General features: G+C 47.1%; 10 non-coding genes and 1 pseudogene across 10 annotated transcripts; all 11 read right to left on the reverse strand.

Moving 5' to 3' along the window:
- Positions 1 to 202: 202 nt before the first annotated feature.
- On the reverse strand, positions 203 to 365 carry LOC135034866 (U1 spliceosomal RNA). Its single transcript, XR_010229982.1, has one exon. It is a non-coding gene; the product is annotated as a U1 spliceosomal RNA (small nuclear RNA).
- Positions 366 to 517: 152 nt separating this feature from the next.
- Positions 518 to 682, reverse strand: LOC135034844 (U1 spliceosomal RNA). Its single transcript, XR_010229965.1, has one exon. It is a non-coding gene; the product is annotated as a U1 spliceosomal RNA (small nuclear RNA).
- A 692-nt stretch (positions 683 to 1,374) lies between these two features.
- On the reverse strand, positions 1,375 to 1,516 carry LOC135034880 (U1 spliceosomal RNA; annotated as a pseudogene).
- Positions 1,517 to 1,668: 152 nt separating this feature from the next.
- LOC135034827 (U1 spliceosomal RNA) lies at positions 1,669 to 1,832 on the reverse strand. The gene has a single exon (XR_010229948.1). It is a non-coding gene; the product is annotated as a U1 spliceosomal RNA (small nuclear RNA).
- Positions 1,833 to 2,506: 674 nt separating this feature from the next.
- Positions 2,507 to 2,669, reverse strand: LOC135034849 (U1 spliceosomal RNA). Its single transcript, XR_010229970.1, has one exon. It is a non-coding gene; the product is annotated as a U1 spliceosomal RNA (small nuclear RNA).
- A 152-nt stretch (positions 2,670 to 2,821) lies between these two features.
- On the reverse strand, positions 2,822 to 2,985 carry LOC135034943 (U1 spliceosomal RNA). Its single transcript, XR_010230045.1, has one exon. It is a non-coding gene; the product is annotated as a U1 spliceosomal RNA (small nuclear RNA).
- A 671-nt stretch (positions 2,986 to 3,656) lies between these two features.
- On the reverse strand, positions 3,657 to 3,819 carry LOC135034869 (U1 spliceosomal RNA). The gene has a single exon (XR_010229985.1). It is a non-coding gene; the product is annotated as a U1 spliceosomal RNA (small nuclear RNA).
- Positions 3,820 to 3,971: 152 nt separating this feature from the next.
- Positions 3,972 to 4,135, reverse strand: LOC135034825 (U1 spliceosomal RNA). The gene has a single exon (XR_010229946.1). It is a non-coding gene; the product is annotated as a U1 spliceosomal RNA (small nuclear RNA).
- A 972-nt stretch (positions 4,136 to 5,107) lies between these two features.
- Positions 5,108 to 5,271, reverse strand: LOC135034945 (U1 spliceosomal RNA). The gene has a single exon (XR_010230047.1). It is a non-coding gene; the product is annotated as a U1 spliceosomal RNA (small nuclear RNA).
- A 674-nt stretch (positions 5,272 to 5,945) lies between these two features.
- On the reverse strand, positions 5,946 to 6,108 carry LOC135034893 (U1 spliceosomal RNA). Its single transcript, XR_010229997.1, has one exon. It is a non-coding gene; the product is annotated as a U1 spliceosomal RNA (small nuclear RNA).
- Positions 6,109 to 6,260: 152 nt separating this feature from the next.
- Positions 6,261 to 6,424, reverse strand: LOC135034960 (U1 spliceosomal RNA). Its single transcript, XR_010230061.1, has one exon. It is a non-coding gene; the product is annotated as a U1 spliceosomal RNA (small nuclear RNA).
- Between the last annotated feature and the right edge of the window lie 19,319 nt (positions 6,425 to 25,743).

The following is a 25,743-nucleotide window of genomic DNA, read 5'->3' on the forward strand; positions in this document are numbered from 1 at the left end:
CCAGAGCTGCTCTGTAAGGCAAGTAAAAGGGTGTGGGCCCTGCAGCACTACCTGTAGTTCGCATTGTGCGTTGGAAGGCACAAAGTAAGCAGAAAGGAGGAGAAGTCAGGATAGTGCGCAAGGGCATAGAAGGGAGCGGCTCAAGAAAAGAGAAGTGGAAACAGACAGCAAACTAGGCTGGAGAGAGACCTGAGACAAAGAGATCTGAATTATACGAGACCTGACCAGGGGAAACACAAATTATGCAGTCAAGTTTCCCACATTTGGGGAAATCGCAGGGGCAGCACACCCAGAGTGCAATGGGTGAGCCTTGCCCTGGGAGAAGCACCTTCATAATCATAGTATCTCACCTGGCAGGTAAGTAGGAGTTGGGCTAGAGCTGGGGAGGGTCGCTGCTCGGGCACCCCCCTGTCAAGTGAAGGAGATCCAACTGAGGCAGCACAAGGAAACTCTCGAAAGAAGAACAAGGCTAGAGGAAGATCTGAAACAAAGAAATCTGACTTTTACCAGACCTGACCAGAGGAAAACACAAACACAGTCCCCCACTACCAACAAATAAAGCAGTCGCGTTTCCCACATTTGGGGAAATCACAGGGGTCAGCATACCCAGAATGCAATGAATGAACCTCACCCTGGGAGAGTAATCTTCATGACCATGGTATCTCCTATGCAAAATAAGTATGATTTGGGATAGGGCTGGGGAGGGCCGCTGCTCATGCACATCTCTGCCAAGTAAAGGAGATTCAACTGAGGCAGCACAAGGGAACTCTCATCTGGGGACAACAACTGCAGGGAGAACACATATTTTCAGATGAACATGGGAGGGCAGAAGGCTGCCTAATACTGAAGCACCCCCAAACAACAAACCAAATGCAACAACTAGTGCAAGCATTCCTGGGGGAAGTTCTGCAGAAGACGGATTTGCATACAGTGAAGTCATCCAAGCAGTGGGTCAAAGTTGGCTTCAACCCTCATCTGCATATGAAAAGAGAAAAGGGGCGTGCAGGGCATGGCGGCCTTTTGCGGTGCTTGGATGACCCCTTGTTCGCATTAAACACCCCCACCCTCCTTTGGTGTGGGGCTCATGTTGGCCATGCCCCATCCCCTGAAGCATTCAAGCTGATTTATTGCAGCAGCTGGGCACTGTAACAGCTCCAGAGCTGCTCTGAACGGCAAGTAAAAGGGTGTGGGCCCTGCAGCACTACCTGTAGTTTGCATTGTGCATTGGAAGGCACAAAGTAAGCAGACGGGAGAAGTCAGGATAGTGCGCAAGGGCATAGAAGGGAGCGGCTCAAGAAAAGAGAAGTTGAAACAGACAGCAAACTAGGCTGGAGAGAGACCTGAGACAAAGAGATTTGAATTATACGAGAGCCGACCAGGGGAAACACAAATTATGCAGTCAAGTTTCCCACATTTGGGGAAATCGCAGGAGCAGCACACCCAGAGTGCAATGGGTGAGCCTTGCCCTGGGAGAAGCACCTTCAAGATCATAGTATCTCACCTGGCAGGTAAGTAGGAGTTGGGCTAGAGCTGGGGAGGGTCGCTGCTCGGGCACCCCCCTGTCAAGTGGAGGAGATCCAACTGAGGCAGCACAATGGAACTCTCGAAAGAAGAACAGGGCTAGAGGAAGAACTGAGACAAAGAAATCTGACTTTTACCAGAGCTGACCAGTGGAAAACACAAACACAGTCCCCCACTACCACAAATAATGCAGGCGAGTTTCCCACATTTGGGGAAATCACAGGGGTCAGCATACCCAGAATGCAATGAATGAACCTCACCCTGGGTGAACAATCTTCATGACCATGGTGTCTCCTATGCAAAATAAGTATGATTTGGGATAGGGCTGGGGAGGGCCGCTGCTCAGGCACATCTCTGTCAAGTAAAGGAAATTCAACTGAGGCAGCACAAGGGAACTCTCATCTGGGGACAACAACTGCAGGGAGAACACATATTTTCAGATGAACATGGGAGGGCAGAAGGCTGCCTAATACTGAAGCACCCCCAAACAACAAACCAAATGCAACAACTAGTGCAAGCATTCCTGGGGGAAGGCCTGCAGCAGATGGATTTGCATATGGTGATGTTATCCAAGCAGTGGGTCAAAGTTGGCTTCAACCCTCATCTGCATATGAAAAGAGAAAAGGGGCGTGCAGGGCATGGCGGCCTTTTGCGCTGCTTGGATGACCCCTAGATCGCATTAAACACCCCCACCCTCCTTTGGTGTGGGGCTCATGTTGGCCATGCCCCATCCCATGAAGCATTCAAGCTGATTTCTTGCAGCAGCTGGGCACTGTAACAGCTCCAGAGCTGCTCTGTAAGGCAAGTAAAAGGGTGTGGGCCCTGCAGCACTACCTGTAGTTTGCATTGTGCATTGGAAGGCACAAAGTAAGCAGACGGGAGGAGAAGTCAGGATAGTGCACAAGGGTATAGAAGGGAGGGGCTCAAGAAAAAAGAAGTGGAAACAGACAGCAAACTAGGCTGGAGAGAGACCTGAGACAAAGAGATCTGAATTATACAAGAGCCGACCAGACGAAACACAAATTATGCAGTCAAGTTTCCCACATTTGGGGAAATCGTAGGAGCAGCACACCCAGAGTGCAATGGGTGAGCCTTGCCCTGGGAGAATCACCTTCCTGATTATAGTATCTCACCTGGCAGGTAAGTAGGAGTTGGGCTAGAGCTTGGGAGGGTCGCTGCTCGGGCACCCCCCTGTCAAGTGAAGGAGATCCAACTGAGGCAGCACAAGGAAACTCTCGAAAGAAGAACAAGGCTAGAGGAAGATCTGAGACAAAGAAATCTGACTTTTACCAGAGCTGACCAGAGGAAAGCACAAACACAGTCCCCCACTACCACAAATAATGCAGTCGAGTTTCCCAAATTTGGGGAAATCACAGGGGTCAGCATACCCAGAATTCAATGAATGAACCTCACCCTGGGAGAACAATCTTCATGACCATGGTATCTCCTATGCAAAATAAGTATGATTTGGGATAGGGCTGGGGAGGGCCGCTGCTCAGGCACATCTCTGTCAAGTAAAGGAGATTCAACTGAGGCAGCACAAGGGAACTCTCATCTGGGGACAACAACTGCAGGGAGAACACATATTTTCAGATGAACATGGGAGGACAGAAGGCTGCCTAATACTGAAGCACCCCCAAACAACAAACCAAATGCAACAACTAGTAAAAGCATTCCTGGGTGAAGGTCTGCAGAAGACGGATTTGCATACGGTGATGTCATCCAAGCAGTGGGCCAAAGTTGGCTGGAACCCTCATCTGCATATGAAAAGAGAAAAGGGTTATGCAGGGCATGGCGGCCTTTTGCGGCGCTTGGATGACCCCTAGTTCGCATTAAACACCTCCACCCTCCTTCGGTGTGGGGCTCATGTTGGCTATGCCCCAGCCCCTGAAGCATTCAAGCTGATTTCTTGCAGCAGCTGGGCACTGTAACAGCTCCAGAGCTGCTCTGTAAGGCAAGTAAAAGGGTGTGGGCCCTGCAGCACTACCTGTAGTTCGCATTGTGCGTTGGAAGGCACAAAGTAAGCAGACGGGAGAAGTCAGGATAGTGCGCAAGGGCATAGAAGGGAGCGGCTCAAGAAAAGAGAAGTGGAAACAGACAGCAAACTAGGCTGGAGAGAGACCTGAGACAAAGAGATCTGAATTATACAAGAGCCGACCAGGGGAAACACAAATTATGCAGTCAAGTTTCCCACATTTGGGAAAATCGCAGGGGCAGCACACCCAGAGTGCAATGGGTGAGCCTTGCCCTGGGAGAAGCACCTTCAAGATCATAGTATCTCACCTGGCAGGTAAGTAGGAGTTGGGCTAGAGCTGGGGAGGGTCGCTGCTCGGGCACCCCCCTGTCAAGTGAAGGAGATCCAACTGAGGCAGCACAATGGAACTCTCGAAAGAAGAACAAGGCTAGAGGAAGATCTGAGACAAAGAAATCTGACTTTTACCAGAGCTGACCAGCGGAAAACACAAACACAGTCCCCCACTACCACAAATAATGCAGTCGAGTTTCCCACATTTGGGGAAATCACAGGGGTCAGCATACCCAGAATGCAATGAATGAACCTCACCCTGGGTGAACAATCTTCATGACCATGGTGTCTCCTATGCAAAATAAGTATGATTTGGGATAGGGCTGGGGAGGGCCGCTGCTCAGGCACATCTCTGTCAAGTAAAGGAAATTCAACTGAGGCAGCACAAGGGAACTCTTATCAGGGGACAACAACTGCAGGGAGAACACATATTTTCAGATGAACATGGGAGGGCAGAAGGCTGCCTAATACTGAAGCACCCCCACACAACAAACCAAATGCAACAACTAGTGCAAGTATTCCTGGGGGAAGGCCTGCAGCAGATGGATTTGCATACGGTGATGTCATCCAAGCAGTGGGTCAAAGTTGGCTTCAACCCTCGTCTGCATATGAAAAGAGAAAAGGGGCGTGCAGAGCATGGCGGCCTTTTGCGGCGCTTGGATGACCCCTAGTTCGCATTAAACACCTCCACCCTCCTTCGGTGTGGGGCTCATGTTGGCTATGCCCCAGCCCCTGAAGCATTCAAGCTGATTTCTTGCAGCAGCTGGGCACTGTAACAGCTCCAGAGCTGCTCTGTACGGCAAGTAAAAGGGTGTGGGCCCTGCAGCACTACCTGTAGTTTGCATTGTGCATTGGAAGGCACAAAGTAAGCAGACAGGAGGAGAAGTCAGGATAGTGCACAAGGGTATAAAAGGGAGGGGCTCATGAAAAAAGAAGTGGAAACAGACAGCAAACTAGGCTGGAGAGAGACCTGAGACAAAGAGATCTGAATTATACGAGAGCCGACCAGGGGAAACACAAATTATGCAGTCAAGCTTCCCACATTTGGGGAAATCAGAGTGCAATGGGTGAGCCTTGCCCTGGGAGAAGCACCTTCATGATCATAGTATCTCACCTGGCAGGTAAGTAGGAGTTGGGCTAGAGCTGGGGAGGGTCGCTGCTCGGGCACCCCCCTGTCAAGTGAAAGAGATCCAACTGAGGCAGCACAAGGGAACTCTCGAAAGAAGAACAAGGCTAGAGGAAGATCTGAGACAAATAAATCTGACTTTTACCAGAGCTGACCAGAGGAAAGCACAAACACAGTCCCCCACTACCACAAATAATGCAGTCGAGTTTCCCACATTTGGGGAAATCACAGGGGTCAGCATACCCAGAATGCAATGAATGAACCTCACCCTGGGAGAACAATCTTCATGACCATGGTATCTCCTATGCAAAATAAGTATGATTTGGGATAGGGCTGGGGAGGGCCGCTGCTCAGGCACATCTCTGTCAAGTAAAGGAGATTCAACTGAGGCAGCACAAGGGAACTCTCATCTGGGGACAACAACTGCAGGGAGAACACATATTTTCAGATGAACATGGGAGGGCAGAAGGCTGCCTAATACTGAAGCACCCCCAAACAACAAACCAAATGCAACAACTAGTGCAAGCATTCCTGGGGGAAGGCCTGCAGCAGATGGATTTGCATACGGTGATGTCATCCAAGCAGTGGGTCAAAGTTGGCTTCAACCCTCGTCTGCATATGAAAAGAGAAAAGGGGCGTGCAGGGCATGGCGGCCTTTTGCGGCGCTTGGATGACCCCTAGTTCACATTAAACACCTCCACCCTCCTTCGGTGTGGGGCTCATGTTGGCTATGCCCCAGCCCCTGAAGCATTCAAGCTGATTTCTTGCAGCAGCTGGGCACTGTAACAGCTCCAGAGCTGCTCTGTACGGCAAGTAAAAGGGTGTGGGCCCTGCAGCACTACCTGTAGTTTGCATTGTGCATTGGAAGGCACAAAGTAAGCAGACAGGAGGAGAAGTCAGGATAGTGCACAAGGGTATAAAAGGGAGGGGCTCATGAAAAAAGAAGTGGAAACAGACAGCAAACTAGGCTGGAGAGAGACCTGAGACAAAGAGATCTGAATTATACGAGAGCCGACCAGGGGAAACACAAATTATGCAGTCAAGCTTCCCACATTTGGGAAAATCGCAGGGGCACCACACCCAGAGTGCAATGGGTGAGCCTTGCCCTGGGAGAAGCACCTTCATGATCAAAGTATCTCACCTGGCAGGTAAGTAGGAGTTGGGCTAGAGCTGGGGAGGGTCGCTGCTCTGGCACCCCCCTGTCAAGTGAAGGAGATCCAACTGAGGCAGCACAAGGGAACTCTCGAAAGAAGAACAAGGCTAGAGGAAGATCTGAGACAAATAAATCTGACTTTTACCAGAGCTGTCCAGAGGAAAGCACAAACACAGTCCCCCACTACCACAAATAATGCAGTCGAGTTTCCCACATTTGGGGAAAGCACAGGGGTCAGCATACCCAGAATGCAATGAATGAACCTCACCCTGGGAGAACAATCTTCATGACCATGGTATCGCCTATGCAAAATAAGTATGATTTGGGATAGGGCTGGGGAGGGCCGCTGCTCAGGCACATCTCTGTCAAGTAAAGGAGATTCAACTGAGGCAGCACAAGGGAACTCTCATCTGGGGACAACAACTGCAGGGAGAACACATATTTCCAGATAAACATGGGAGGGCAGAAGGCTGCCTAATACTGAAGCACCCCCAAACAACAAACCAAATGCAACAACTAGTGCAAGCATTCCTGGGGGAAGGCCTGCAGCAGATGGATTTGCATACGGTGATGTCATCCAAGCAGTGGGTCAAAGTTGGCTTCAACCCTCGTCTGCATATGAAAAGAGAAAAGGGGCGTGCAGGGCATGGCGGCCTTTTGCGGCGCTTGGATGACCCCTAGTTCGCATTAAACACCTCCACCCTCCTTCGGTGTGGGGCTCATGTTGGCTATGCCCCAGCCCCTGAAGCATTCAAGCTGATTTCTTGCAGCAGCTGGGCACTGTAACAGCTCCAGAGCTGCTCTGTACGGCAAGTAAAAGGGTGTGGGCCCTGCAGCACTACCTGTAGTTTGCATTGTGCATTGGAAGGCACAAAGTAAGCAGGCAAGGTCCAGAGAACAGTTAGAGGTCGGAGTAGCACTATCTCAAGTAGTACTACGACAGCACGGATGGATTCTAAATATTCCAAAATCGCAGCTGATTCCGACGACACGTCTGCTGTTCCTAGGGATGATTCTGGACACAGTACAGAAAAAGGTGTTTCTCCCGGAGGAGAAAGCCAAGGAGTTATCCGACCTAGTCAGGAACCTCCTAAGACCAGGCCAAGTGTCAGTACATCAATGCACAAGGGTCCTGGGAAAGATGGTGGCTTCTTACGAAGCGATTCCATTCGGCAGATTCCACGCAAGAACTTTTCAGTGGGATCTGCTGGACAAATGGTCCGGATCGCATCTTCAAATGCATCAGCGGATAACCCTGTCTCCAAGGACAAGGGTGTCTCTCCTGTGGTGGTTACAGAGTGCTCATCTCCTAGAGGGCCGCAGATTCGGCATTCAGGATTGGGTCCTGGTGACCACGGATGCCAGCCTGAGAGGCTGGGGAGCAGTCACACAGGGAAGAAATTTCCAGGGCTTGTGGTCAAGCATGAAAACGTCACTTCACATAAATATCCTGGAACTAAGGGCCATTTACAATGCCCTAAGTCAGGCAAGACCTCTGCTTCAGGGTCAGCCGGTGTTGATCCAGTCGGACAACATCACGGCAGTCGCCCACGTAAACAGACAGGGCGGCACAAGAAGCAGGAGGGCAATGATGGAAGTGGCAAGGATTCTTCGCTGGGCGGAGAATCATGTGATAGCACTGTCAGCAGTGTTCATTCCGGGAGTGGACAACTGGGAAGCAGACTTCCTCAGCAGACACGATCTTCACCCGGGGGAGTGGGGACTTCACCCAGAAGTCTTCCACATGATTGTGAACCGTTGGGAAAAACCAAAGGGTGGACATGATGGCGTCCCGCCTCAACAAAAAACTGGACAGATATTGCGCCAGGTCAAGGGACCCTCAGGCAATAGCTGTGGACTCTCTGGTAACACCGTGGGTGTACCAGTCAGTGTATGTGTTCCCTCCTCTTCCTCTCATACCAAAAGTACTGAGAATCATAAGAAGGAGAGGAGTAAAGACTATACTCGTGGCTCCGGATTGGCCAAGAAGGACTTGGTACCCGGAAATTCAAGAGATGCTCACGGAAGACCCGTGGCCTCTACCTCTAAGAAAGGACCTGCTCCAGCAGGGACCATGTCTGTTCCAAGACTTACCGCGGCTGCGTTTGACGGCATGGCGGTTCAACGCCGGATCCTGAAGGAAAAAGGCATTCCGGATGAAGTCATCCCTACCCTGATCAAAGCCAGGAAGGATGTAACCATACAACATTATCACCGTATTTGGCGTAAATATGTTGCGTGGTGCGAGGCCAGGAAGGCCCCTACAGAGGAATTTCAACTGGGTCGTTTCCTGCATTTCCTGCAAACAGGACTGTCTATGGGCCTCAAATTAGGGTCCATTAAGGTTCAAATTTTGGCCCTGTCAATATTCTTCCAAAAAGAACTGGCTTCTGTTCCTGAAGTTCAGACGTTTGTCAAGGGAGTACTGCATATACAGCCTCCTTTTGTGCCTCCAGTGGCACCTTGGGATCTCAATGTAGTTTTGGGATTCCTAAAATCACATTGGTTTGAACCACTCACCACTGTGGACTTAAAATATCTCACATGGAAAGTGGTAATGCTGTTAGCCCTGGCTTCAGCCAGGCGTGTCTCAGAATTGACCAAAACAAAAAACTGCAACAAACGAGCGCCTAATCATCAAAATAAAAAGTGAAAACCAATACGTGTTTCATAGAATTAAATAATCACAATTTTATGTTCCTGATAGTCTGCGCTTGCCGGAATACTATGTGTAGTATTGTGGTGATAGCATAGAAAAAGAACAAACGGCTGCGCTGAATATCAGGAACGAAACATGATGTACAGAGAGCCAACGTAAAAAATAACAATGTTTATTAATAAAACATATAAAAAGATTAATTGTCAAATAACCGGTGAAAAATATATACAAATATATATAAGAACAGTCACTAGACGTGAACTAGTGGTATATTGTAATGACTCAGCTTATTGGGGTGAAAAGTTCCGTGATTCACTTGTTAGATAGTTGATAAATACCAGGTGTGTTGGTAGGATCCTAATGAATAAAAAAGTCCCTCAGTTGAAATTGATATTCAATACCTTTCCAAAATGGGCTGGTAAGAGCCGAGCGTCCTCGGCTTCAATGTCCTGCAATGCCCATATACGCTGTGCAGCGGAAAGGAATGGACCGTCTCTCTCACAACCCGGTCGTGGCGGCGTGTGCGCTGAAGCCGCTGATGTCGGATGCTGTAGACGGAGGGTGCAGCGGGGACCAAGGAACACCTGGAAGATTTCACCTGAGCTGAGTGTGGATAGGGGCGGGTCCTGACGCGTTTCGTCACGTTCACGTGACTTTCTCAAAGGTAGAATGTTCTTATATATATTTATATATATATTTTTCACCGGTTATTTGACAATTAATCTTTTTATATGTTTTATTAATAAACATTGTTATTTTTTACGTTGGCTCTCTGTAGATCGTGTCTCAGAATTGGCGGCTTTATCCTATAAAAGCCCTTACCTAATTTTTCATATGTGGTGCCTGCGGCTACTAGGGACTTGGAGGATTCCAAGTTGCTGGACGTAGTCAGGGCCCTGAAAATATATGTTTCCAGGACGGCTGGAGTCAGAAAATCTGATTCGCTGTTTATCCTGTATGCACCCAGCAAGCTGGGTGCTCCTGCTTCTAAGCAGACGATTGCTCGTTGGATTTGTAGTACAATTCAGCTTGCACATTCTGTGGCAGGCCTGCCACAGCCAAAATCTGTAAAAGCCCATTCCACACGGAAAGTGGGCTCATCTTGGGCGGCTGCCCGAGGGGTCTCCGCTTTACAACTTTGCCGAGCAGCTACTTGGTCAGGGGAAAACATGTTTGCTAAATTCTACAAATTTGATACCCTGGCTGAGGAGGACCTGGAGTTCTCTCATTCGGTGCTGCAGAGTCATCCGCACTCTCCCGCCCGGTTGGGAGCTTTGGTATAATCCCCATGGTCCTTTCGGAGTCCCCAGCATCCACTAGGACGTTAGAGAAAATAAGAATTTACTTACCGATAATTCTATTTCTCATAGTCCGTAGTGGATGCTGGGCGCCCATCCCAAGTGCGGATTGTCTGCATTACTTGTACATAGTTATTGTTACAAAAATCGGGTTATTGTTGTTGTGAGCCATCTTTTCAGAGGCTCCTTCTGTTATCATGCTGTTAACTGGGTTCAGATCACAAGTTGTACGGTGTGATTGGTGTGGCTGGTATGAGTCTTACCCGGGATTCAAAATCCTTCCTTATTGTGTACGCTCGTCCGGGCACAGTATCCTAACTGAGGCTTGGAGGAGGGTCATAGGGGGAGGAGCCAGTGCACACCAGCTAGTCCTAAAGCTTTTACTTTGTGCCCAGTCTCCTGCGGAGCCGCTATTCCCCATGGTCCTTTCGGAGTCCCCAGCATCCACTACGGACTATGAGAAATAGAATTATCGGTAAGTAAATTCTTATTTTCTGGACTGTGTCCAGGATCATCCTTAGGAATAGAAGACGTGTCGTCGGAATCAGCTGCGATTTTGGAATATTAAGAATCCAACCGTGCTGCCGCAACACTACCTGAGATAGTGCTACCCCGACTACCAACTGTTCCCTGGATCTTGCCCTTATCCGGAGATCGTCCAAGTAAGGGATAATTAAAACTCCCTTCCTTCGAAGGAGTATCATCATTTCGGCCATTACTTTGGTAAAGACCCGGGGTGCCGTGGACAAACCAAACGGCAGCGTCTGAAACTGATAGTGACAGTTCTGTACCACAAACCTGAGGTACCCTTGGTGAGAAGGGTAATTTGGGACATGGAGATAAGCATCCTTGATGTCCAGAGACACCATATAATCCCCTTCTTCCCGGTTTGCCATCACCGCTCTGAGTGACTCCATCTTGAATTTGAACCTTTGTATGTTAGTGTTCAAGGATTTCAGATTTAAATTAGGTCTCACCGAGCCGTCCGGCTTAGGTACCACAAACAGCGTGGAATAATACCCCTTTCCCTGTTGTAGGAGGGGTACCTTGATTATCACCTGCTGGGAATACAGCTTGTGAATGGCTTCCCATACCGCCTCCCTGTCGGAGGGAGACGTCGGTAAAGCAGACTTTAGGAAAACGGCGAAGGGGAGACGTCTCGAATTCCAATTTGTACCCCTGAGATACCACCTGAAGGATCCAGGGGTCCACCTGTGAGTGAGCCCACTGCACGCTGAAATTTATGAGACGGGCCCCCACCGTTTCTGTTCCTGGGAATTGGCTGTTTGCTGCAGCCTTTTTCCTCTCCCTCTGCCACGGGGCAGAAATGAGGAGCCTTTTGCCCGCTTGCCCTTATGGGGCCCAAAGGACTGCGCCTGATAATACGGCGTCTTCTTATGTTGAGAGGCTACCTGGGGTAAAAATGTGGATTTCCCAGCCGTTGCCGTGGCCACCAGGTCTGTTAGACCTACCCCAAATAACTCCTCCCTTTTATAAGGCGATACTTCCATATGCCTTTTGGAATCAGCATCACCTGACCACTGTCTTGTCCATAACCCTCTTCTGGCAGAAATGGACAGCGCACTTACTCTTGATGCCAGTCGGCAAATATCCCTCTGTGCATCACGCATATATAGAAAGCATCTTTTAAATGCTCTATAGTCAGTAATATACTGTCCCTATCTAGGGTATCAATATTGTCAGTCAGGGAATCCGACCAAGCCACCCCAGCACTGCACATCCAGGCTGAGGCGATTGCTGGTCGCAGTATCACACCCGTGTGAGTGTATATACATTTTAGGATATTTTACTGCTTTCTGTCAGCAGGTTCCTTAAGGGCGTCCGTATCCGGGGACGGTAGTGCCACCTGTTTAGACAAGCGTGTGAGCGCTTTATTCACCCTAGGGGGTGTTTCCCAATGTGCCCTATCCTCTGGCGGGAAGGGGTATGATGCTAATAACTTTTTAGGAATTAACAGTTTTTATCGGGGGAAACCCACGCATCATCACACACTTCATTTAATTCCTCAGATGCAGGAAAAACTACAGGCAGTTTTTTCTCACCCAACATAATACCCTTTTTAGTGGTACTGGTATTATCAGAAATGTGTAAAAACATTTTCCATAGCCTCAATCATGTAACGTGTGGCCCTACTGGAAGTCACATTCGTCTCTTAATCGTCGACACTGGAATCAGTATCCGTGTCGGCGTCTGTATCTGCCATCTGCGGTAACGGGCGTTTTAGAGCCCCTGATGGCTTTTGAGACACCTGGACAGGCACAGGCTGAGTAGCAGGCTGTCTCATGTCATCAATCTTTTGTAAAGAGCTGACACTGTCACGTAATTCCTTCCATAAGCTCAGCCACTCAGGTGTCGACTCCCTAGGGGGTGACAACTCCATTACAGGCAATTGCTCCGCCTCCACACCATTTTCCTCCTCATACATGTCGACACAATCGTACCGACACACAGCACACACACAGGGAATGCTCTGATAGAGGACAGGACCCCACTAGCCCTTTGGGGAGACAGAGGGAGAGTATGCCAGCACACACCAGAGCGCTATATATATATATATATACAGGGATAACCTTATATAAGTGTTTTTCCCCTTATAGCTGCTGTATTGTTATACTACGCCTAATTAGTGCCCCCCTCTCTTTTTTAACCCCTTTCTGTAGTGTAGTAACTGCAGGAGAGAGCCAGGGAGCTTCCCTCCAACGGAGCTGTGAGAGAAAATGGCGCCAGTGTGCTGAGGAGATAGGCTCCGCCCCCTTCTCGGCGGCCTTTTCTCCCGTTTTTCTGTGGAATCTGGCAGGGGTTAAAATTCATCCATATAGCCCTGGGGGCTATATGTGATGTATTTTTGCCAGCCAAGGTGTTTCTATTGCTGCTCAGGGCGCCCCCCCCTAGCGCCCTGCACCCTCAGTGACCGAAGTGTGAAGTGTGCTGAGGAGCAATGGCGCACAGCTGCAGTGCTGTGCGCTACCTTGGTGAAGACAGGATGTCTTCTGCCGCCGATTTTCCAGACCTCTTCTTGCTTCTGGCTCTGTAAGGGGACCGGCGGCGCGGCTCTGGGACCGAGCTCCGAGGCTGGGCCTGTGTTCGGTCCCTCTGGAGCTAATGGTGTCCAGTAGCCTAAGAAGCCCAATCCACTCTGCACGCAGGTGAGTTCGCTTCTTCTCCCCTTAGTCCCTCGATGCAGTGAGCCTGTTGCCAGCAGGTCTCACTGAAAATAAAAAACCTAAAACTAAACTTTCACTAAGAAGCTCAGGAGAGCCCCTAGTGTGCACCCTTCTCGGCCGGGCACAAAAATCTAACTGAGGCTTGGAGGATTGTCATAGGGGGAGGAGCCAGTGCACACCAGGTAGTCCTAAAGCTTTACTTTTGTGCCCAGTCTCCTGCGGAGCCGCTAATCCCCATGGTCCTTACGGAGTTCCCAGCATCCACTAGGACGTCAGAGAAACACTGATAGAGTACATTATATTTATGAATTAATTGCTTCCAGATTCTGCAGAAGCATCATCAGCACCACCAGTGTTACTCACAGTCACTTCACACTGACTGCTGCACAACACATCACTTAATTTCCGGGCCGCCCGCCACCTGGTGAAGAGACATGGGAGATGAAGGACCAGCAGTGCCACGTTGAGCGGAAGTATTGTGAATTAGTTACCCACACACTCCTTGTGACACCTGCTCCCCGTCTGCCCTCCCACCCGCCGCCTGCCGTCCGGAACCCGAACTGACAAGTAAGTCTCAGCAGAATGTGTCTGCCAGCAGCTCCCAGTCCCTCCTAGAGGAACACTGCCAGTGGTGTGGCGGCCGCGGCACACTAGGACTGATAGACCGCTGCAGGAGGAAAGCACAGGTGGGCGGGAGGAGAGCATGGGCGGACATCACCACGTCACATTGCAAGGTGACGCCAGTCCCCCCAGTGAGGCCGCCGACGAATGCACTCAGCATAGTATTAGCAGCAGGCAGAGGGGGGTCGGGTGCAGCGGTGGTGGGAGGTACGGAAATGAGCTGCAGGCTAGGCTCCACCGATCACACACTCAGCGATCACTGTGCTACAGCAAGCGTGGCGTGCAGCGGTGCTGGACATTAGGGAGTGCCTGTGCGCACCAGGCACCCCCTGTACGCACGCCTATGCGCTACCACCCCCCATATGCCACACTACATCACTATGCTACAGCCCTCCCATATGCTGCACTTCATAATTACACTATACCCCCCATACAACATACTACATCACCACACTACACTACTCACAATAAAATTAAAACATCCCAGTTCCTCATTCTTAATGAGCTCACATGAGTTCTCTCCCCAACGGAGCTCCAGACCAAGTAACAATGAAGACACCAGCAGCGTGTAGGGGGCAGGCCTGGTCCACTTGTCAGGAGAGAGCAGTCACAGGAGGGTAAGAAGGGGGTGGGGCCTAGTCCTACAGACGGGAGAGAGCACAGACAGGAGAGAGCAAGGTACAGGGGTAGAAGGGGACGGAGCCTATTCTTACAGGCTTTCAAAATTCGACTTTAAAATTCGACATTTGACAAATTCGACTTTTCTGCAATGGTACAAATGCGGCAATTCGACAAAAGTATATTCAATTGAAGTTTGTAAATTCGACAACAGTGCTTTTAAACAGTAAATTCGTCATTTTCAATCCGCCACACTTTGCTGGCGGAATCTAATAAAAAAAATTTAAAAACATGTTTTTTTTTTTGCAGTTTTTTTTTTTTGGTAATAGCATATCTATTTATATTAGAAGGGATTAGGTACTTGGTTTGTCTTTTTTGGAGGCACAAGTATTATTTATATATTTTTTAAAATATTATTTATTTTTTAAATGGAATGTGAAAAACCCGGAAAAAAAATTGCGTGGGTCCCCCCTCCAAAGCATAACCAGCCTCGGGCTCTTCGAGCCGGTCCTGGTTCTAAAAATCCGGGGGAAAAACGGACAGGGGATCCCCCGTATTTTTAAAACCAGCACCGGGCTCTGCGCCTGGTGCTGGTGCAAAAAATACGGGGGACAAAAAGAGTAGGGGTCCCCCGTATTTTTTACACCAGCATCGGGCTCCACTAGCTGGACAGATAATGCCACAGCCGGGGTCACTTTTATACAGTGCCCTGCGGCCGTGGCATTAAATATCCAACTAGTCACCCCTGGCCGGGGTACCCTGGGGGAGTGGGGACCCCTTCAATCAAGGGGTCCCCCCCCCCAGCCACCTAAGGGCCAGGGGTGAAGCCCGAGGCTGTCCCCCCCATCCAAGGGCTGCGGATGGGATGCTGATAGCCTTGAGAAAATTTAAAGAATATTGTTTTTTCTAGTAGTACTACAAGTCCCAGCAAGCCTCCCCCACAAGCTGGTACTTGGAGAACCACAAGTACCAGCATGCAGGAGAAAAACGGGCCCGCTGGTACCTGTAGTTCTACTGGGGAAAAAATACCCAAATAAAAACAGGACACAGACACCGTGAAAGTATAACTTTATTTTCCACCTGCCGACACACACATACTTACCTATGTTGACATGAAGCAGTCGGTCCTCTTCTCCAAGTAGAATCCACGGGTACCTGAAAATAAAAGATAATTATACTCACCTGATCCAGGTTCCAGATTAAATCCACGTACTTGGCAAAACAACAAACCGAACACCCGGACCAGACGGACTGAAAGGGGTCCCATGTTTACACATGGGATCCCTTTCCACGAATGCAGACATCCGAATCTCACGAGAATCCGACAGCGGGATGATGACGTTCGTGCGCGCTCGGGCTAGCCGAGCAAGGCGGGAAGGTTCGAACCTGCCTCGGACCCGTGTAAAATGGGTGAAGTTCGGGGGGTTCAGATTCCGACGAACCGAACCCACTCATCACTAGTATGTACGTGAGTGTCAGGTGCCGTGCGCGTACATAAGTGTCAGTGCCGTGCGTGTACGTACGTGTGTGTCAAGTGTCGTGCGTGTACGTGTGTGTGTGTCAGGTGGTGCGTACCTACATGTGTGTATGTCAGGTGCTGTGCATGTGTGTACGTACAGGCGTGTGTCAGGTGCCGCGCGTGTACGTACGTGTGTGTGTGTGTGTGCCAGGAGCCGCGCGTGTACATGCGTGTGGGTGTCAGGAGCCGTGCGTATACGTACATACGTGTAGGTGTCAGGTGCCGTGCGTATACGTATATACGTGTGTGTGTCAGGAGCCGCGCGTGTTCGTACATGTGTGTGTGTGTGTCAGGAGCCACGCGTGTGTGTGTGTGTCAGGAGCCACGCGTGTTCGTACATGTGTGTCAGGTGCCGTGTCAGGTGTGTGTGTTAAATTCCGCGTGTGTACGTACGTATGTGTGTGCCTGGAGCCGCGCGTGTACATACATGTGTGTGTGTGTGTCAGGTGCTGTACGTGTATGTGTGTGTCTCAGGTGCTGCACGTGTATATGTGTGTATCTCAGGTGCTGCATTTGTATGCGTCAGCTGCCACGTGGGTGTCAGGTGTTGAGCGTGTATGTGTTTGTGTCGCATCTGTATGTGTGTGACTATCAGGTGCTGCACGTGTATGTGTGTGTCAGGTGCTGCATGTATATATGTGTGTGTTAGGTGCTGTTCATGTATGTGGGAGTGGCAGGTGCTACATGTGTATATATGTGTGAGTGGCAGGTGCTGCGTGTGTATACGAGTGTGTGTGAGGTGCTGCGAGTGTATGTATGTGTTAGGTGCTCTGAGTGTATATGATTGTGTGTCAGGTGCTGTGCGTGTGTGCGTTAAATGCCACATGTATGTATGTGTGTCAGGTGCTGCGTGTGTGTGTGGGTGTGTCAGGTGCTGCATGTCTGTGTGTGTGGGTGTGTCAGGTGCTGCATGTGTGTGTGTGTGTGTGTGTGTGTGTCTGTCAGGTGCTGCATGTGTGTGTCAGGTGCTGCATGTCTGCGTGTGTGTGTCAGGCGCTGCATGTCTGTGTCAGGTGCTGCGTGTGTGTGTGTCAGGTGCTGTGTGTGTGTGTGTGTCAGGTGCTGCGTATGTGTGTGTGTGTCAGGTGCTGCGTGTCTGTGTCAGGTGCTGCGTGTCTGCGTGTGTGTGTCAGGTGCTGTGTGTCTGCGTGTGTGTGTCAGGTGCTGCGTGTCTGCGTGTGTGTGTCAGGTGCTGTGTGTGTGTGTGTGTGTCAGGTGCTGCGTGTCTGCGTGTGTGTGTCAGGTGCTGCGTGTCTGCATGTGTGTGTCAGGCGCTGCATGTCTGTGTGTCAGGTGCTGCGTGTGTGTGTGTGTGTGTGTGTCAGGTGCTGTGTGTGTGTGTCAGGTGCTGCGTGCCGTGTGCGTGTGTCAGGTGCGTGAGTGTGCGTGTGTCAGGTGCGTGAGTGTGTGTGTGTCAGGTGCGTGAGTGTGTGTGTGTGTGTGTCAGGTGCGTGAGTGTGTGTGTCAGGTGCGTGAGTGTGTGTGTGTCAGGCGCTGCGTGTCTGTGTGTGTCAGGCGCTGCGTGTCTGTGTGTGTCAGGCGCTGCGTGTGAGTGTGTGCGTGTGTGTCAGGTCCGTGTGAGTGTCAGGTGCTGCGTCTGTATGTGTGTGTCAGGTGCTGCGTGTGTGCGTGTGTGTCAAGCGCTGCGTGTGCGTGTGTCAGGCGCTGCAGGGAGGGCGGGGGGGACGGACAGCAGGGAGGGCGGGGGGGACGGACACACAGCAGGGAGGGCGGGGGGAGAACGGACACACAGCAGAGAGGAGGAGGGGGGGTGGACGGACACAGCGGGAGGAGGGGGGTGGCCGGACACAGCGGGAGGAGGGGGGGTGGCCGGACACAGCGGGAAGAGGGGGGGGTGGCCGGACACAGCGGGAGGGGGGGGGTGGCCGGACACAGCGGGAGGGGGGGGTGGACGGACACAGCGGGAGGGGGGGTGGCCGGACACAGCGGGAGGGGGGGGTGGCCGGACACAGCGGGAGGAGGGGAGGGTGGCCGGACACAGCGGGAGGAGGGGAGGGTGGCTGGACACAGCGGGAGGGGGGGGGGGGTGGCCAGACACAGCGGGAGTGGGGGGGGGTGGCCGGTCACAGCGGGAGGGGGGGGTGGACGGACACAGCGGGAGGGGGGGTGGACGGACACAGCGAGAGGGGGGGGTGGCCGGACACAGCGGGAGGAGGGGAGGGTGGCCGGACACACAGCAGGGAGGGCGCGGGGGGGGATACACTGCAGGGAGGAGGGGGGGACACACAGCAGGGAGGGCAAGGGGGGGGGGGCGACGGACACACAGCAGGGGGGGAGACGGACACACAGCAGGGAGGGTGAGAGGGGGAAGGGGGGGTGACTGGTGACCATAGAGACCTTGATAAATACTGCATACTGCAGGGAGGGAGGGCCGGACACAGCGGGAGGAGGAGGAGGGAGGAGTGGCCGGACACAGCTGCCCGAGACGCCTCCTACTGCCAGCCGCACCACAGACGCGGGGAGGAGACGCAGGCAGCCACCAGGGAAGGTCCGGCGGGCGGCCGGGCACACAGCGGGCGAGCGGGCGGGCGAGCGGGCGGGCGGGCAGGCGGGAGGGGAGGGTGGCCGGGCGGGCGGGAGGGGAGGGTGGCCGGACACGCGGGGGAGAAGTGGAAGCTGGGTACACAGCGGTGGGCTGCCTGACAGAACTCACCCAGTGCTACGCAGCTCCGGCGATCTCCTCCCGCTTCATGGACCTCAATGAACTCACACGCCGGGAACCGCTGGCTGTCCTCCTGCAGCTCCACGTGACTCCTTCCCGCTCTGTCTCCTCGTGCCCAACTGCCAGAGCTACTCTCTGTACACCCCCTGCTGGCGGTCACTGCGCAGGCGCAACAAATTGAAATGCACTATCTCTATAATGGGGCATATTTCTCTTAATTAAAAAAACCCTATAACTTTCTGAAAAACCACAACCCCAAAAGGCACTACACTGGGGCATACTCTATCTAGTAAAACAAACCCCAAGTCTTAATTCGTCCTCTATCCTGAGTTATGCCTTCCCAAAAAAATCTTCATTCACTCTATGGGAAAACGTTGTCAAAAAGCCACAGAGGGAGTGGCAGAAAAAAACTGACAGTTGGAACTTTATCTTACTCCCAATTCCTCATTTTTTATTATTTTGCCCTGAAATTTGGCCTGCAGCAGCGGGTGACGATTCTACGCGTCCATGCCAAACTTTAGCTTAGTACGTCCTATCAGTTTTGAGGTGTAGCCCCTCAAACACCATGCCCCCATCTCAGAAGTTCCCTATGGGAGAATTCCGTTTGTTCAATTCAGCCTTAAAATAAGGGCACGACCGTGCCCTTATAATTGACAGTATTGTTTTCTTTCAAAAATCCACTTAATTTTCTTTACCCGATTATTAAAATGGTAATTGACAAAAACAAACTACATTGTCACCAGAAGAGCAATACAAAATGTACAAGTGATATATTAAAATCATCTTTCCAGCTTGAATTTCAATGATGCATTGGGGCAACGATTTTGTGAGAAACATCTTCACCCTTAAATAAAGATTTTCTTAATTCCTTACCTGTGTGCTAATTAGATATCACCTTGTTTTCACATTAAACAGACTTCCACATGAGAAAACAGCAAAGATGCAGTGGCGTTAATGTTTCCTGGTGTCAACCTGTATTATTTCCGTAGACATTGAAATGAGGATGCATCTTGCTGCCTTTCCAATGAAGCAAGTTTAATTTAGTAATAGGTGAAAAACCATCCCTACAAAGATGTTAATCAGATACTTGGCTTTGTGGACACTTTTCAGAGAACAAATTAGTTAGCATAAAAATAAAGCCAGAAAATGAAGAGCTGTTTAATCACTCAATTTGATTTTTCTGCCAGCATATTTCTTTTTCTCTGCAACCCACTGCTAAATTGTGCTTCCTAGCTGTTTTTATAAAATCACTGAATCAAATCTGATTACATCAGAGAAGGCCAGGTACCCTACACCATAACAGGGGTTTTCGAAATTTTGACTTGTCTACTTAAAGATCAACAAAATCTGATAACAAGGTCAATTACGTCCCTGGGTGGGATTGAACCACCAACCTTTTGATTAATAACTGAACACACTAACCGATTGCACCACAGAGAAACTTTGCAAAAAGTACATACTGACAAAGACTAATAAGCATTCATCTAGAACGTTTCCTAGAAAAACTTTAAAAAGTCAATAATCTGGAGAGTTTTTGTAAAATGTTTCTTCCAGCAACCAATGAAGAAACACATTGGTACTTTCGCATGATGAGTGAGTGCTTCAGGATCTCTTGCACTTACATGTGCCGCAGAGTACTGCACTGGAAGCATGCTGGGCCCATAACCCAGAGGTAGGCAGATTGAAACTATCCTTTGCTATATGCATTTTTTTTTTGTTCATTAAAGTAATCCAAAACTGGGATTGATATTTTAGCTTTTATTTTTACTTAAAGTACAATAACTTTTACCATTTTAATTTGTTTTAATAGTATAATGACAGTATTGTTTTCTTTCAAAAATCCAATTAATTTTCTTTACCCGATTATTAAAATGGTAATTGACAAAAACAAACTACATTGTCACCAGAAGAGCAATACAAAATGTACAAGTGATATATTAAAATCATCTTTCCAGCTTGAATTTCAATGATGCATTGGGGCAACGATTTTGTGAGAAACATCTTCACCCTTAAATAAAGATTTTCTTAATTCCTTACCTGTGTGCTAATTAGATATCACCTTGTTTTCACATTAAACAGACTTCCACATGAGAAAGCAGCAAGGATGCAGTGGCGTTAATGTTTCCTGGTGTCAACCTGTATTATTTCAGTAGATATTGAAATGAGGATGCATCTTGCTGCCTTTCCAATGAAGCAAGTTTAATTTAGTAATAGGTGAAAAACCATCCCTACAAATATGTTAATCAGATACTTGGCTTTGTGGACACTTTTCAGAGAACAAATTAGTTAGCATAAAAATAAAGCCAGAAAATGAAGAGCTGTTTAATCACTCAATTGGATTTTTCTGCCAGCATATTTCTTTTTCTCTGCAACCCACTGCTAAATTGTGCTTCTTAGCTGTTTTTATAAAATCACTGAATCAAATCTAACTCTGATTACATCAGAGAAGGCCAGGTACCCTACACCATAACAGGGGGTTTGAAATTTTGACTTGTCTACTTAAAGATCACCAAAATCTGATAACAAGGTCAATTAAGTCCCTGGGTGGGATTGAACCACCAACCTTTTGGTTAATAGCTTTACACACTAACTGATTGCGCCACAGAGACACTTTGCAAAAGTACATACTGACAAAGGCTAATAAGCATTCATCTAGAACGATTCCTAGAAACATTTTAAAAAGTCAATAATGTGGAGAGTTTTGTAAGATGTTTCTTCCATCAACCAATGAAGAAACACATTGGTACTTTCCCATGATGAGTGAGTGCTTCAGGATCTCTTGCACTTACATGTGCAGCAGAGTACTGTAATGGAAGCATGCTGGGTCCATAACCCAGAGGTAGGCAGATTGAAACTATCCTCTGCTATATGCATTTTTTTTTGTTAATTAAAGTAATCCAAAACTGGGATTGATATTTTTGCTCTTTTATTTTTACTTAAAGTACAATAACTTTTACCATTTTAATTTGTTTTAATAGTATATTGACAGTATTGTTTTCTTTCAAAAATCCAATTAATTTTCTTTACCCGATTATTAAAATGGTAATTGACAAAAACAAACTACATTGTCACCAGAAGAGCAATACAAAATGTACAAGTGATATATTAAAATCATCTTTCCAGCTTGAATTTCAATGATGCATTGGGGCAACGATTTTGTGAGAAACATCTTCACCCTTAAATAAAGATTTTCTTAATTCCTTACCTGTGTGCTAATTAGATATCACCTTGTTTTCACATTAAACAGACTTCCACATGAGAAAACAGCAAAGATGCAGTGGCGTTAATGTTTCCTGGTGTCAACCTGTATTATTTCCGTAGATATTGAAATGATGATGCATCTTGCTGCCTTTCCAATGAAGCAAGTTTAATTTAGTAATAGGTGAAAAACCATCCCTACAAAGATGTTAATCAGATACTTGGCTTTGTGGACAGTTTTCAGAGAACAAATTTGTTATCATAAAAATAAAGCCAGAAAATGAAGAGCTGTTTAATCACTCAATTGGATTTTTCTGCCAGCATTTTTCTTTTTCTCTGCAACCCACTGCTAAATTGTGCTTCCTAGCTGTTTTTTTATAAAATCACTTAATCAAATCTAACTCTGATTACATCAGAGAAGGCCAGGTACCCTACACCATAAGAGGGGGTTTGCAATTTTGACTTGTCTACTTAAATATCACCAAAATCTGATCACAAGGTCAATTACGTCCCTGGGTGGGATTGAACCACCAACCTTTTGATTAATAACTGAACACACTAACCGATTGCACCACAGAGAAACTTTGCGAAAAGTCCATACTGACAAAGACTAATAAGCATTCATCTAGAACGTTTCCTAGAAAAACTTTAAAAAGTCAATAATCTGGAGAGTTTTTGTAAGATGTTTCTTCCAGCAACCAATGAAGAAACACATTGGTACTTTCGCATGATGAGTGAGTGCTTCAGGATCTCTTGCACTTACATGTGCCGCAGAGTACTGCACTGGAAGCATGCTTGGCCCATAACCCAGAGGTAGGCAGATTGAAACTATCCTTTGCTATATGCATTTTTTTGTTGTTCATTAAAGTAATCCAAAACTGGGATTGATATTTTAGCTTTTATTTTTACTTAAAGTACAATAACTTTTACCATTTTAATTTGTTTTAATAGTATATTGACAGTATTGTTTTCTTTCAAAAATCCAATTAATTTTCTTTACCCGATTATTAAAATGGTAATTGACAAAAACAAACTACATTGTCACCAGAAGAGCAATACAAAATGTACAAGTGATATATTAAAATCATCTTTCCAGCTTGAATTTCAATGATGCATTGGGGCAACGATTTTGTGAGAAACATCTTCACCCTTAAATAAAGATTTTCTTAATTCCTTACCTGTGTGCTAATTAGATATCACCTTGTTTTCACATTAAACAGACTTCCACATGAGAAAGCAGCAAGGATGCAGTGGCGTTAATGTTTCCTGGTGTCAACCTGTATTATTTCAGTAGATATTGAAATGAGGATGCATCTTGCTGCCTTTCCAATGAAGCAAGTTTAATTTAGTAATAGGTGAAAAACCATCCCTACAAATATGTTAATCAGATACTTGGCTTTGTGGACACTTTTCAGAGAACAAATTAGTTAGCATAAAAATAAAGCCAGAAAATGAAGAGCTGTTTAATCACTCAATTGGATTTTTCTGCCAGCATATTTCTTTTTCTCTGCAACCCACTGCTAAATTGTGCTTCTTAGCTGTTTTTATAAAATCCCTGAATCAAATCTAACTCTGATTACATCAGAGAAGGCCAGGTACCCTACACCATAACAGGGGGTTTGAAATTTTGACTTGTCTACTTAAAGATCACCAAAAGCTGATAACAAGGTCAATTAAGTCCCTGGGTGGGATTGAACCACCAACCCTTTGGTTAATAGCTTTACACACTAACTGATTGCGCCACAGCGACACTTTGCAAAAGTACATACTGACAAAGGCTAATAAGCATTCATCTAGAACGATTCCTAGAAACATTTTAAAAAGTCAATAATGTGGAGAGTTTTTGTAATATGTTTCTTCCATCAACCAATGAAGAAACACATTGGTACTTTCCCATGATGAGTGAGTGCTTAAGGATCTCTTGCACTTACATGTGCAGCAGAGTACTGTAATGGAAGCATGCTGGGTCCATAACCCAGAGGTAGGCAGATTGAAACTATCCTCTGCTATATGCATTTTTTTTTGTTAATTAAAGTAATCCAAAACTGGGATTGATATTTTTGCTCTTTTATTTTTACTTAAAGTACAATAACTTTTACCATTTTAATTTGTTTTAATAGTATATTGACAGTATTGTTTTCTTTCAAAAATCCAATTAATTTTCTTTACCCGATTATTAAAATGGTAATTGACAAAAACAAACTACATTGTCACCAGAAGAGCAATACAAAATGTACAAGTGATATATTAAAATCATCTTTCCAGCTTGAATTTCAATGATGCATTGGGGCAACGATTTTGTGAGAAACATCTTCACCCTTAAATAAAGATTTTCTTAATTCCTTACCTGTGTGCTAATTAGATATCACCTTGTTTTCACATTAAACAGACTTCCACATGAGAAAACAGCAAAGATGCAGTGGCGTTAATGTTTCCTGGTGTCAACCTGTATTATTTCCGTAGATATTGAAATGAGGATGCATCTTGCTGCCTTTCCAATGAAGCAAGTTTAATTTAGTAATAGGTGAAAAACCATCCCTACAAAGATGTTAATCAGATACTTGGCTTTGTGGACACTTTTCAGAGAACAAATTTGTTATCATAAAAATAAAGCCAGAAAATGAAGAGCTGTTTAATCACTCAATTGGATTTTTCTGCCAGCATTTTTCTTTTTCTCTGCAACCCACTGCTAAATTGTGCTTCCTAGCTGATTTTTTATAAAATCACTTAATCAAATCTAACTCTGATTACATCAGAGAAGGCCAGGTACCCTACACCATAAGAGGGGGTTTGCAATTTTAACTTGTCTACTTAAATATCACCAAAACCTGATCACAAGGTCAATTACGTCCCTGGGTGGGATTGAACCACCAACCTTTTGATTAATAGCTGAACACACTAACCGATTGCGCCACAGAGACACTTTGCAAAAAGTACATACTGACAAAGACTAATAAGCATTCATCTAGAACGTTTCGTAGAAAAACTTTAAAAAGTCAATAATCTGGAGAGTTTTTGTAAGATGTTTCTTCCAGCAACCAATGAAGAAACACATTGGTACTTTCGCATGATGAGTGAGTGCTTCAGGATCTCTTGCACTTACATGTGCAGCAGAGTACTGCAATGGAAGCATGCTGGGCCCATAACCCAGAGGTAGGCAGATTGAAACTATCCTTTGCTATATGCATTTTTTTTTGTTCATTAAAGTAATCCAAAACTGGGATTGATATTTTAGCTTTTATTTTTACTTAAAGTACAATAACTTTTACCATTTTAATTTGTTTTAATAGTATATTGACAGTATTGTTTTCTTTCAAAAATCCACTTAATTTTCTTTACCCTATTATTAAAATGGTAATTGACAAAAACAAACTACATTGTCACCAGAAGAGCAATACAAAATGTACAAGTGATATATTAAAATCATCTTTCCAGCTTGAATTTCAATGATGCATTGGGGCAACGATTTTGTGAGAAACATCTTCACCCTTAAATAAAGATTTTCTTAATTCCTTACCTGTGTGCTAATTAGATATCACCTTGTTTTCACATTAAACAGACTTCCACATGAGAAAGCAGCAAGGATGCAGTGGCGTTAATGTTTCCTGGTGTCAACCTGTATTATTTCAGTAGATATTGAAATGAGGATGCATCTTGCTGCCTTTCCAATGAAGCAAGTTTAATTTAGTAATAGGTGAAAAACCATCCCTACAAATATGTTAATCAGATACTTGGCTTTGTGGACACTTTTCAGAGAACAAATTAGTTAGCATAAAAATAAAGCCAGAAAATGAAGAGCTGTTTAATCACTCAATTGGATTTTTCTGCCAGCATATTTCTTTTTCTCTGCAAACCAC

The sequence above is a fragment of the Pseudophryne corroboree genome, unplaced genomic scaffold, assembly GCF_028390025.1.
Source record: "Pseudophryne corroboree isolate aPseCor3 unplaced genomic scaffold, aPseCor3.hap2 scaffold_586, whole genome shotgun sequence".
NCBI classification, from domain to species: Eukaryota; Metazoa; Chordata; class Amphibia; order Anura; family Myobatrachidae; genus Pseudophryne; species Pseudophryne corroboree.